At 42.1% G+C, this 13,320-nt stretch overlaps 1 protein-coding gene and 1 pseudogene across 6 annotated transcripts in view; one reads left to right on the top strand and one right to left on the bottom strand.

Moving 5' to 3' along the window:
* The window catches only part of Spats2 (spermatogenesis associated serine rich 2), a 111,908-nt gene extending 100,768 nt beyond the window's left edge, over nucleotides 1-11,140 (bottom strand). For 2 of the 6 annotated variants that reach the window (XM_063254701.1, XM_063254702.1), the window contains exons 1-2: nucleotides 10,525-10,843; nucleotides 6,746-6,854 (exon numbers count right to left, since the gene is read on the bottom strand). The gene's annotated coding sequence lies outside the window, so the exon portion shown is untranslated. Of the gene's footprint in view, nucleotides 1-6,745; nucleotides 6,855-10,524; nucleotides 10,846-11,123 lie in introns of those variants that run through there. The other 4 variants (XM_023567621.2, XM_013159409.3, XM_063254703.1 and 1 more) reach the window with 3 other exon arrangements.
* Nucleotides 1,056-1,173, top strand: LOC111753365 (5S ribosomal RNA; annotated as a pseudogene).
* Nucleotides 11,141-13,320: the final 2,180 nt, after the last annotated feature.

Raw genomic sequence — 13,320 nt, 5'->3', positions numbered from 1 at the left:
GCCATAGGCCAAACACTGCTAATCCAAGGGGCCATAAATTTTTCTGTTAAAGGTCACATGGCAAATATTTTAGGACTTTCTGGCTATACAATCTGTCACAATACTCAGCTCTGCTGTTGCACAGCTGTTTAAAATTAAACTTTATTTACAAAGAGCAGCGGGCTGTTTTTGGCTTGCCAACTACTGTTCTAGAATACGAGTAGACAACAGTGAAACAAATTTCTATATTAAAATTAAAATATACAAAGGTGGGCACACGACTGTAATCCCAGCACTACTGCTATGGCAGGATGATCACTGTGAGTTCTAGGCCAGCCTGGACTACACAAGACCCTGCTTCAAAAAATAAAAAATAAAATATATAAACTAATAAAATATGCATGTGCCCTATCAAATGCTATGGAGTGCTATGGAGAAAAATAAAGCAGGTGTAAAGTGGATAAGGAGAGCCAACACGGCACTGCCATGGTGACATTTGATCCCAGCTGCTAACATAAGGAAGAGCAAAAGCCATGTTACTTGTACAGGAAAAGTATTTCAAGGAGAGGCAACAGCAAGCACAACAGCTCTGAAGAAGGGACAACCTGGCAGCCTAAAAAACTAGTGATCCCTTTGAGATGATGCATGCCTACAGTTCAAGCCTCTTGGAAAGCTATCACAAAAGGGACCCTCAAGCTCAGCAGTTTAGGGTCACCTGCATCCTAGCAAGACCCCATTTCTCAGGAGGAGGGGGAGGAAGAGGAAAAGAAAGAGGGGAGAAGGTGTAGGCTGGGGTATAGCTCAGTGATAAGAGTGCATACCTAGCACATGCAGGCCCTCGACTGGCTCCCTAGTACCACTAAAAGGGTACAAACACTGGAAGCTTCTGAGCAAAGCAGTGACAATCAATTTGACTTACACAGGGATCATTCATTCAAGATATCTCTTGAGAAAAGACAAGAGAACAGCAGAGAAATATGCACATGGGGCTGTAGATTTAGCTCAGTGGCATAAGCACCTGTCCAGTAAGTGAGAGGTCGTGAATTCAATCCCCAGTACTAAAACAAAAGAAATAAGTCTACAGCCATACCACCCTGAACGCGCCCGATCTCGTCTGATCTCGGAAGCTAGCAGGGTAGGGCCTGGTTAGTACTTGGATGGGAGACCACCTGGGAATACTGGATACTGCAGGCTTTAAAAAAAAAAAACAAAAGAAAGAAAGAAAAGAAAAGAAATATGCATGTGGACTTGGGGAAAATACAAAGGTCAAAGTCATTGACTATGTAGAGGCAAAATAAAAAGCACAAAAAAAAAAAGAGAGAAGAAAACTGTAGGACAACCTTAGAGAACTAAAGACAGAGCAATTTAAAACAGCCTAAGAGGAAAAAGTCTGAATTGTCAGGTTGTCTTTCATGGGCTGAGAGTGGTGGCACATGCCTGTAATCCCAGTACTTAAGAGACTGATGTAGAAAGATCTCTGCAAATTTAAGGCCAGTCTGGGATACATAGCGAGTTCAAGGCCAGCCTGAACTTCACAGTAAGACCCTGTCTCAAAAAAAAGGGGGGGGGAGGTTTGTTTTGTTTTGTTTTGTTTTTAGCTGAGTTACATAATGTCCATCTCCATTCAAAATGAACATATCCTTACTAAAATGTACTACCTGTCTGAAATCTTTTTTTTTTTTTTTTTGTCTTTTTCGTTTTTATCGGTACCAGGGATGGAACTCATGACTGCACACTTGCAAGGCAGGTGCTTATGCAGCCGAGCTAAATCCCCAGCCCCCTGAAATCATTTTCTAAACCAATGGGAAGGAGCTAGAGCTGGGCATGGTGACACATACCTGTGATGCCAGCACTTAGAAGGCTGAGGCAGGAGGAACAATTTGAGACAGATTAAGCTACAGAGTAAAATCTTGTCTCAAAAAAACCAAGGAAGAAAAAAAGAACAGAGAGAGAAAGGGAGGGAGGGAGAGAGGGAGCAGAGTAGGCAGGCTTTTTATATTTGAATAAAAAGGGTTACATGAGAAAAAAAGAAAAAATTTCCATAAAAACTAAAGGGTCGGATATTTGGCTCAGCTGCATAAGCGCCTACCTGACTAGCATGAGGTTGTGAGTTTGATCCCTGGCACCAAAAATAAAAAATAAAGGTCTAGGGACATAGCTCAATGCACAGGCCCTAGATTCAGTCCCAGTACTGTACTGTCAAAAAATTTTCAAGTAGTAAAAAGGATAAGACTCAGAAACTATCACAGACTACAAAAGATTAAAGAGACCCGATCCCTGAAGGACAGAATCCTGGATTGTGTCTAGGAACTTTTTAGAATATTTGTGGGAAAATGGGAAATCCAAATAAAATCTTTAACAGTGTTATGCCAGTTGTAATTTCTTAATTTTACTAAGTGCTTTATAATTATGAAAGACATTAATATTAGGAAAAACTTGGGGAAGAGTATGTGAAAGATCTCTGTGCTATGTTAATCCTTCTGTAACTCTAAAATTATTTCAAAAGGATTTTTTAAAAAATCATTTGAAAAAAAATCATGTGAGCAGTACTCAAGAAAATTTTTAGAACATACCTTCATATCCACCAACCTAGGGAAATATTCATACATATCCAAGAGAAAGTATATAAAAATGTGTTCAATGTAACATAGTTAGAAACAAACCACACAAAAAACATGCATGTGCACATACACACACAACATCCATTACTTGGATAATGGTTGAATAAATAGCCAGGTACCACACTTGTAATCCCAGCACTCGGGAGGCTGAGGCAAGAGCACTGCCACAAATTCAAGACCAGCCTGGGCTACATAGTTCAAGGTTGGCCTGAATTACAAAGTGAGACCCGTCTCAAAAACAATAATAAATAAAATGGCTGAAGATATAGCTCAGTGGCATGCCTGTCTGACAAATGCAAGGTCATGAGTTCAATTGCTGGCACCAAAAGAAATAAAAAAATAAAACAGCATAAGCATATTAAGTGTGATATATAAATATATATATATACATATATATATGCAACATCTACATAGGCATATATATGTAAGTGGAACAAAATGAAAATGTATACACTAGGTTTATACAAGGTGACCTCTGGAAAGAGGACTATTTTGTTCTGTTCACCGTACAGAAAACTGAACTCAGGGGCACTCAACCACTGAATTACATCCCTACTACTTTTTATTTGATACAAGGTCTCACTAAAATTGCTGAGATTGGCCTTGGAATTCTGATCCTCCTGTCTCAGCCTCTTGAGTGGAGACGTACCAACTCAACCAAAGGAAGAGAGGACTGTTACTGGGGAAGAAGGTCTTATTTGAGAAGGACTAGAAAGAGATCAAGTTAAAGGAAACTTCTGCTTTTCATTTTATGTATTTCTGCAATGCTTTAACTTTTTTCAATATTCTTAAGTTAGTTTATTAAAAACCTAGGGAGACAAACATTGCATTTTTTTTCTTTTATTTTGTTCTTTAGAGTCTTTTTGTTTCTTTTTTTGAGACAGAGTCTTACTTTGCAATTCAGGCTGGCCTCCACCAACCTTCCAGCCTTAGCCTCCCAAGTGCTGGGACTACCTGGATTTACATTTTACACAGTATAGAAACTCTGGAGTCTGGGGCTATAGATTAATGGTAGAGTGCTTGTCCAGCACGCAGTCACTTAATCCCCAGAGCTGCACAGAAAAAATGAGTAATTTGATTCTAGTTTCAGCAGAGAATATATCTGAAACATAACAAAGTGCTATCAGTGACCACCTTTGAGAAAGAACTAGGGACACTTCATTGTTTACTTCAACCTAGTTCAAATTTGTACTCTTTTAAAAGTACTCTTAGGTAAGTACCATTATGAAAGTGTGTAACAAATGCATAAACCAAAACAAGCAGGATTTGCATCAGGAAGAGACTCCCACCAGCTTAGAAGGTACTGCAGGGCAGGGTTCATGGATTAGGGACAGGCACAGGGGAAGGGGTGCCCTAAAAGGCAGCAGAGTTCCAGAGAATGCTAGTGTACAGAGCAAAGGGCCTTCAAGAGGGATTTGAATATCATCAGTTCCAAAATACACATGAATGTACTTCTCATTACTAATTCCATGAAAATAACCAAATTTAGATTTGCATACAACTTTCTGAATGTTCTTTTTAAAACTAGTATCCCACTCCAAATCATGACATGATGAAATAAGCATGTGTACCTATGTAAAACCTGACAATATATTCATCAGTTCAAGGTAAAATTCTAAATTAATAATTACATATTCTCCTGTCCTCATCTGTCTTCCTTTGACCACACCATAAATCCAACTTGCAATAAACATAAAAACAATACATCAACTACATATCATAAATAACAAAAAGCAGACTTTCCTAATTCAGTTTTCAGATAAGATCAGGCACATTTCACAGTGGTATGGCCACAGACATTTTTTTTAAATGCATATTACGGCACTTAGAAACAAAAGTCTTCTTTTGACTTTTGAATGAAGAAAGATAATGCAAATCTCAGCTATAACTAGATAGTACAACTAATTCTTAGAACTGAATTAAACACTAACAATAATTGAGCAGTGATACACATCTGTAATCTCAGCCACCCAGAAGGCTGAGGCAGGACTATAAGGTCAAGGTCAGCCTGGGTAATTTAGCAAGACCCTATCTCAAAATTTAAAAATTTCAAAAGAGCTTGAAATATAATTCAGTGATAGACTGCTCTTATCCCTAGTACCACCAAAAAAAAAAAAAAAAAGCCAATATAAAATAGTGCAGCTGTAGCCCAGCGAGATAGCACACTGTAATTCTAACACTCTGGGAAACTGAGGCAGGAGAATCTCAAGTTTGAAGCCAGCCTGAGAAATTTGGGTTTTTTGTTTTTTTGGAGACAGGGTCTTGCTATATAGTTCAAGTTAGTCTTCAACTCACTATGTAGCCTAGGCTGGGCCCAAATTCATGGCAATCTTCCTGAAGGGTCATACATGGTTGGAATTGACTATAAACCTGTAATCCCATCATTCAAGAGGCTCAGGCAAGAGGATCACTGAGTTGGAGAACAGACTAAGCTACGTAGCAAGACTCTTTCTCAAAAACTCAAAATCCTCTTCCTCTATTTCAATACTGTTTAGCCTATTTCAAACAGGAACTTATACTCCACAATTAGTTATCATGTGGTCCTGCTAATTAAGTAACAATTCTCCTTACTAGCAAGCTAGGGTTGTTCTTTAGAGTTTAGTTAAGTAAAAAACTTCATATTACATCTGGAAGTCCCCCAAACCTCCCAACAACTTGTGCCTAACCACAAATTGGTCATAGGATAATGGCTGTAGAAGCTGCCGCTAAGCTAACAGCTGTTTGCTGACTATTATCATCAGACCAGCAAAATGTTTTAAGGGCCTAAAGCCCTTGCAGTATGGAAAAGATGATGCGTATTTTCAGGAACCCACACAGAAGGCTGCCATCGTGGATGTGAACAAGGAGAGTAAATGGTGGCATCTGCCCTATCCTTACCATCTAGCACCTAAAGATAAAAGTATTTTCAAATTTTTAAAAAACATTTTAGATATAGTGACTGAGGCAGCACATACCTGTAAACCCAGCAATCAGGAGACTGAGACAAAAAGTCACTCAGTTCATGGCCAGCCTGGGCTATGCCATGAATTCAAGACCAGCCCGAACTACACAGTAATACCCTATCCCAAAAAACGAAACAAAACCAGAGCTAGACAAGGTGGCATATACCTGTAATCCCAACAATCAGGAAGCTGAGCCAGGAGGATTGCTGTGAGTTATATACAACAAGACTCTATCTCAAAAAATGAACAAAAAATTCAGAGCCAATTCAATTGTCTACCAGTTGGCCTGAGTTTCAGAGAAACAATTTCCAAGGTAAGTATGGGCTCATTAAGTCTTCTATAAGGCCCACAAAAAATGGCGTAATAGCCTGAAATCACAATGAAGACCATTAATTTTATAAGGCAAAGTGCTGGGATAACTAACCTCTATGTGATATTTCGGAAAAATAAAATGGGAAATGAAACCCATTCTAAGGGACAGTTCATTATACCTACATTAACCTACTATATTTGACATTATGTGACAACTTATATATGGAAGAAAAAAAATAGATTCAAAGAAATGACTTCAGGGGCTGGGGATTTAGCTCAGCGGCATAAGTGCCTGCCTTGCAAGCAGGCAGTCGTGAGTTCAATTCCCGGTACCGATAAAAAGGAAAAAGACAAAACAAAAAACAAAGAAATGACTTCAGCCGGGGAAGGTGGCTCACACCTGTAAGTAATCTCAGCATTTGGGAGGCTAAGGCAGGAGGATTGTTGAGTTCAAGACCAGCATGAACTACCAAGTGAGCTCAAGGTCAGCCTGAACTGCATAGAGAGACCCTGCTCAAAAAAAAAAAAAGAAAAAAAGAAATGACTTTGATCAGTTTGCTCAATCTGTGTATGTATTGCAGGTACCTGTTATAAATATTTATAGACTACAAGGCCAGATGTGATGGCAGGGCTATAATCCCAGCACTCAGAGGCTGAGACAGGAGGATTGCTGAGGCAAGAAGATTGCTGCAAGCTCAAGTCCAGCCTGACTTACATTGTGAGTTTAAGGCCTAAACTACAGCACTACTCTGTGTCAAAACACTGAAAGGGAAAAAAAAAAAAGCACACAAAAGGCACTTAAAACTTTAAGTAAATGGAGAAAAAGCAGTAACCAATACACAAAATATTTTCAATTGAAAAAGCAGGACTGGCAACTGCGATAGCACATACCTGTAATCCCAGCACTGGGAAAACAGAGACAGGAGGATGTCCATGAGTTAAAAGTCAGCCTGGGCCACATTAGCCAGTTCAAGGTCAGCCAGCATCACATAGTGAGACCCTGTCTCGAAACAAACAAAAAAGCAGGACTGGGGAAATAGCTCAGTTCTAAAGTGCTTGCCTAGCATGGATAAGGCCCTCAGTTTGATTTTCAAGCATAGCAAAAGACCCAAAAAATTAAAAACCCTGAATTCCTGGTGGTGCATGCCTGTAATCCCAGCAATCGGGACGCTGAGGCAGGAGGATTGTGGCAAATTTGAGACCAGCCTGGGTCACAAAGCGAGCTCAAGACCAGCCTGAATTGCATAACAAGACCCTGTTTCAAAAAGACAAAAAACAATTAACACCTGAATTCCAACAAAAGGCAGCAAAGAGTTACACAACTGACATTTTTATAGACACACTTTGAAAACAATAATCTACATTTTGCACCTGAATGGAAAGATCTATATTACAAATGGTACCTTCCACACAGGATACATGAAAAGTGAATAAAACATTTCCTGTATTTTTGGTACCAGGAATCAACTCAGGATCTCAGTCTTGTCGCTGGCGCTATACCACTGAGCAAAATCCTCAGCCCAACAATCCCTTTTGAACCCTTTCCACTACCAGTGTCATGCTAATAATACAAAAAGTCAGTAAAGGAAGTCAGTAGACTGTCTCCTATAAGATCAAGTGCTACCTTCAGGTGAACATGTGATGAAATGACCATTTTAAAAGTAACTGTGCTGCCTCAAAAAATTAAACACAGAATTACCATAAAATTCCATGTATATACTCTAAAAACTGAAAGCAAGAACTCCAACAGATTTTGTACACCAAAGTTCAAAGCAGCATTATTCACAGTAGTCAAAAGGTGGAAAGCAACCTAACTGTACACTGAGAACATATAGATAAACAAAATGTAAAGCCTGGCCCAGTTGAGTGTACATGTAGCCTGAAGCAGGAGGATCATTTGATCTTAACAGTTTGAACCCAGCCTGGGCAAAAGAGTGATACCTTACATTAAATTTAAAAAAAAACATGAGGTCATGAGTTTAATTCCTGGTACCAAAAAAAAAAAAAAAAGTTTTTTTTTAAAAAAAGGGGTCCTGTGATTTAGCTCAGCTGCATAAAAAAAAGGCACTCAGGGCTGGGGATTTAGCTCAGTGGCTTAAGGGCCTGCCTGGCAAGCTCGAGGTTGTGAGTTCGATCCCTGGTACCACAAAAAAAAAAAAAAAAAAAAGACAACCAGACTGCTGGACTAATATGTTTTACTTCTAAAAGAAAAGCAAAGTGGATCCAAAAGAGTGACATTTAATTTCCAGCTTTAATATAGAGGCTCTATAGTGGGAAACTTTTGAACAATTTTTAAAATAGCTGTACATTCAGTCTTTCTCCATTGTTATTAAGTGGCTTTGTCCAAGTTATCTAGCCTGAGTCTCATCTGAGAAATAGGGATAATATAGCTATCTGCTAACATAATATATATATATATATATATATATATATATATACATATATATATATATATATGTATATATATATCTCACACAGAATTCAGTCCCTAGATATAGAAAATCTCAAAACAAAATTTCCTTCCTGTCCACCATTCACTAGTATCTGCAGCCTAAGCAATTCCCAGAGGCTGATGTTTTGGCTCCTCAGGGCCCAGCTGTTTCTCCTCCTTCTAGTTATTTCATTAAGGGTTTCTAAGAGGATCAGGTCTATGTTTAGAGGTAACACCAGTATCAACTGTGGACTCAACAGGTGCTTGGAGAGCACTTGAACACTGAGCAGTTTTCAATTGTTTTCCAGTTAATTAACTGGTTTTGGCTTCTCAATCAGCTGTCTTGACATCTACAAGTAAAAGTGCCACATATGCATAGTGCTTCAACAGTACACAAAATAGAAAATCAAGTGTGATCACCGTGAACAAGATGTTTTTAAGCCTTTTTTTAATCAGGTCCCAAAAGCTTTGCTAAATTACCAGAACAATAACTTTCTATAAACTCTACAAGTATAGCCTACTAATCCAATCTTTATCACAATCACTGATATATCAGATCCAAGGTTCAAATAGTTCATGCTGATTTACTACAACTAAGGTGGGAATGGAATAGAAAATCAGATAGTGAAGACCTAGGGCTTTCAGCAGAGCTCAGTCTGCGTACAGCTGTTATTCACTAGTTCTGTGCCCTTCATTGTTTATGACAAGGGAACAATTGTGAGGATTAAATTAAATGAGGTAATCCACACAAAAAAAATCTTAGCACCTTGCCTAACCCACTGAAAAGAGTCAATAAAGAACCACGTCACATCCAGTCCTGGTGGCCCACTCCCTGTAATCCCAGCACTCCACAGGCTGAGGCAGGAGGAGAGCCCCCAAGTCATCCAGGCCAGCTAGGTGTACACAGTGAGTTCAAGGACAGTGGGAGATACAGGGAGAGACTCTGCCTCAATAAATAAATACATCACTAAATAAGGACATTGCATTCATTCTTTGTTCAGTTCTTATAAGTAATATCTAGATCATTATTTTTGAACCTTTATAAAGTAGCCTAAAGCTACCACCAGAGACATAACTGAAACACATACTGATGAATGTACACAAATCTTAAGATGAGTCAGCAAAACTTATGCCCAATATATAAAAAGCTTAACATAGACTATTTATAACCACATAATGGTAACTGCAGTTTCAAAATCAGCAGTATTCTATTTAGTACTATCCCAAATTTAGACCGAATATGCAGGTATTAAAATATGCAAAGATCAGAACCTATAGAAGTACTTTACCACAATATTCCCAAATCACCTAGGACAAACTGGCAGGCACGGGGCACCCTGATAATTTAGAACAGTCATCAACAATCAATTTCTTAAGACAGAATTCCAACTCTCCCTCAAACATAAAACTAGTAAAAATGTACCTAGACATTTCTAGGGAGAAAATGCAACTCGAACAAAGTATAGATAACTCAGATTTTATCAAAGCTATTCATCACTTTTAGATCCAGCAGAAAATAAGCTCTGGGTTCTTCCCCAAACACCCCAATCTCTGTATCATCACTGATTTAACTCAAAGCAAGATACTTTGGTGAATTGTCCTCTCGTTTCATTTATAGAGAAAAATTAAATACAGTTAACTTGCTAAACAGGGAGGAAATAATTATACGTCCATCCTAAGACCCACTTTCTGAAAAAAACCCAATCTTGGATGAATTAGAGTGTGTACCTAACCTACACACTCTGGCTCTATCATCTGCTTTAATTCAAGCCCAAACCCTATCTATTTTATTTCTCTGCCTCTCAGCGTTGTTTTCTACCCCACTTCTCTCTATCAATAAGAATGCCCTTCTCAAATCCTAGGGACCTGGGACACCCACACAGATGACCTCACGCATCCCCATTTCATTGTACTTCACACCGCAAATGAACTCAATCTTTCGATCCTGCTCCTTTCCTAAAATACAATACCCCACACAAGCTCACACCAGAGTCCCCACTTACTCCATTGTTTCCCTGGCCTATTCCTTCTGGAAACTCCCCAACTCGGGACCGAGTGCGCGACCGCCTCACTAACCCCAGAAACCCTCGACCCTCAAGGCGCTCCCGTCCCAAAAGACTCCTTCTGTTCCCCAACCCCCAACAACAGCTCCCTCCCCATTTTCCCCGCTCGAGCCCGCCTTCACCTCCATGCCCCTCTCGACGCCGCCAACCCTTTCGCCCAGCACCCCCAGCCTCACCTAGCCCGGGGCCGCAATCGCCGCGTCCTCTCAGTTCCGGGCTCTGACTCCCAGACGCTCCCGGCTCTAAGAGGAAAGGGAAACCTTCCGCCTCCTTCTCCTCAGCTTCAGGAGCCGCCGCCGCCGCCGCCGCCGCCGCCGCCGCCGCCGCGCTCCTCCCCCACCTCTCTCAGAGCCGCACGTCGCCCCGCCCCCACAGCCTCTTCCCCCTCTTTCCTAGTCTGTAGGGCCGGGGACTAGGAATCAGCCGCGGCTGAGGGCCAGAGAGCCAGCCGACCCACACCGACCCTCGCCCGGCTTGAACTGCTCGCTCCGCCCCCGAGCCCTCCCGGGCGCGTGCGCGCCAGCCAGCCAGAGCGCAGGGCGCGTGCTCGCGCCGGCGCGAACCTGGCGCGCCGAGCTCGAGGCGGTTGCAGCCAACCGGCGCGCGAGCGAGGATCAATCCTGAGGCTGCCCGCGCGTCAGGCACTTTCGCGTGGAAGGCGCCAGGCGGGAGGCTGGAGGCTGGTTGCAGCCGGTCCAGTTACCGCTCTTCTCTGGCGCTCGGCTCGTGCTCCTGCGTTGTGGAAGCCCTGGAGTAGGCGAGAATTGAAAATTACCTAGGGTCTCGAAAAATGGGACACACTAGATGGAAGGCGGGTACTGGGAGGACACGCTCTCTGGTCGAAGTACCGAGCCGCCCAAGGCCAGGGTTGGGCGGGCTGGGGGAATAACGCCTGCCGGGAGCCGAGGGCCGAGCTGCAACTGACGGAAAGAGACGAAACTCTGCCGGAGGCGGCCGAAGGTGAGCGCCGTAGGGAACTAGCACGCCGCTTCAGAGCCAAATCCCCGTTCAGGGCTCACTCGAGCAGCCCTCCGTTGAACTGCCCAGAACGTCGCCCCGAAGACTTTATGCCCCTTTCTCCCTCGTTACCATCCAGACCCAAGTTTTGCTCCAAAAGACTTTTCAAAGTCGCCGGCTGCGGGAAACGCGGGACCTCCGGGTAGTGCATGAGGCGGGCGGGTGGCCGACGAAGAGGGTGCGCCCGCCAGACCCAGAATAAGCTTGCCTCGTGGACAAGCCGAGGGTTCTCTGCCCCTTCCGGGTTCGCCAGACGCACTGCCCAAAGCCAGCGACTCAGTGAAGGACTTCTTATTCCCCAGCTGTCGTCTTCCCACTATGCTGCTGATCCCTCAGTCTCCGTAGATTCCAGCCTCCACCATCCCCCCAGAATCGGAATCATCTCAACTGTGCACGTAGGAGGCACTCGCCTCACAGCCTGCTAGTAGGGGGTTCCTTGAGAGGCGCTGACGGCTGGGATTCAAAGTGTCTGCATTGAAAAATTTATTAGAAACTGACACTACCTGACCTCTTGAGGCCAAGCCACGGGACCCTGAACAGACACCAACAAGAAGCCTGGGAGTGTGTAGAAAAGGGTGGACACGACAAACAGTGTTTTAGTTTTCACACGTTTTGTTATTTCACTCACAGTGCATGCAATAGAGTAGTACAGTAGGTACCCACCAACCAGGTTCATCTTTGTGGCTCTTTACATGGAAAAGGAAGGAGATCAAAACTGAAGCCCACTGACCTGGTCCTGTGCCAACAATTTTTTTAAGCCAAAACTACAGTTAGTTCAGGCTGGCCTTGAATTCACAGCGAGCCACGTGCCTCAGCAAGTGTCAGCACAGCTAGCTCCAATAATGCCATTTAAAGATCTGAAAAAATAAGGGCAGCACATGATGGCTTATACCTGTAATCTCAATACTTAGGCGGCTGAAGTAGGAGGACCATAAATTCAATACTAGCTTGGATTTGGTGACGTCTCAAAAAGGACTTGAGAGAGGGCTGGGGATTTAGCTCAGCGGCATAAGCGCCTGCCTTGCAAGCAGGCAGTCCTGAGTTCGATCCCTGGTACCCATAAAAAGGAAAAAGACAAAAAAAAGGGGGGGGGGGACTTGAGATACATCTCAGTGATAAAGTGTCCCTGAGTTCAATTCTCAGTACTTGTAAAGGAAAGGAGGGGATAAGGGAAAGAGAAAAACGGAAGCAAAAACAAAAGAGGTGGTCATTAGCCAGCCAGCTAGTGAAAGCAGTTGACCAGAGGTCTGCTCACAAGTGGCTTTTCTTTCAAAAACTCAAAAGCCATCAACTGAAATACCTGCTATGTTTTTATTCACTAAATTGATGTAAGTACCTAATGATAGGTATTGCTGTAGGCATTAGGTCACTTAATAAGATAACTAGCTACTAAGTAATTATAAGCAATCAGTTACAATAATGTGACAAGTTCTTATGCAAAAAAAAATACAAAGCGATGGAATACAAGAGTTGAAAGGAGGGCTGGGGATTTAGCACAATGGCAGAAGCACCTACTTGGCAAGTGAGGTTGTAAGTTTGATCTGTGGTACCAAAAAAAAGTACAAAGGAATGAGTGACTAATTTTTCCACAATTCCCTTTTCTGGCAATGCAGAATATGAGCAGAATAATATGACCTTCTTAATAGAAATTCTGTTTCATGACAGTTTTCTCACACGTAAAGTCACTCAGGAAATGCGTTCATTATGGAACCTACTGCAAAACCAATACAAGTTCTTTGGATGCCAAGTAAAGTTCCCATTCTTGACAACTCCAGTGTGTTAGGGAACTCTCAATGCCTCTCCTGAGATGTTGGTCTAACAGGAGAAATATTCTGATTCAAAGAGAAGTCAAATAAAAGAAGCCATGCTTGGTGGTGCATGCCTACAATCTCAGTGCTCAGAAGGTGGAGGTAGGAGGATCCCTAGGAGTTCAAGGTCAGTCTGAACTATATAGC

The sequence above is a fragment of the Cavia porcellus genome, unplaced genomic scaffold, assembly GCF_034190915.1.
Source record: "Cavia porcellus strain 051 isolate PalLab524CR breed Dunkin Hartley unplaced genomic scaffold, mCavPor4.1 scaffold_8, whole genome shotgun sequence".
Classification (NCBI taxonomy): Eukaryota; Metazoa; Chordata; class Mammalia; order Rodentia; family Caviidae; genus Cavia; species Cavia porcellus.
This window is presented reverse-complemented; position numbering and strand designations above follow the sequence as displayed.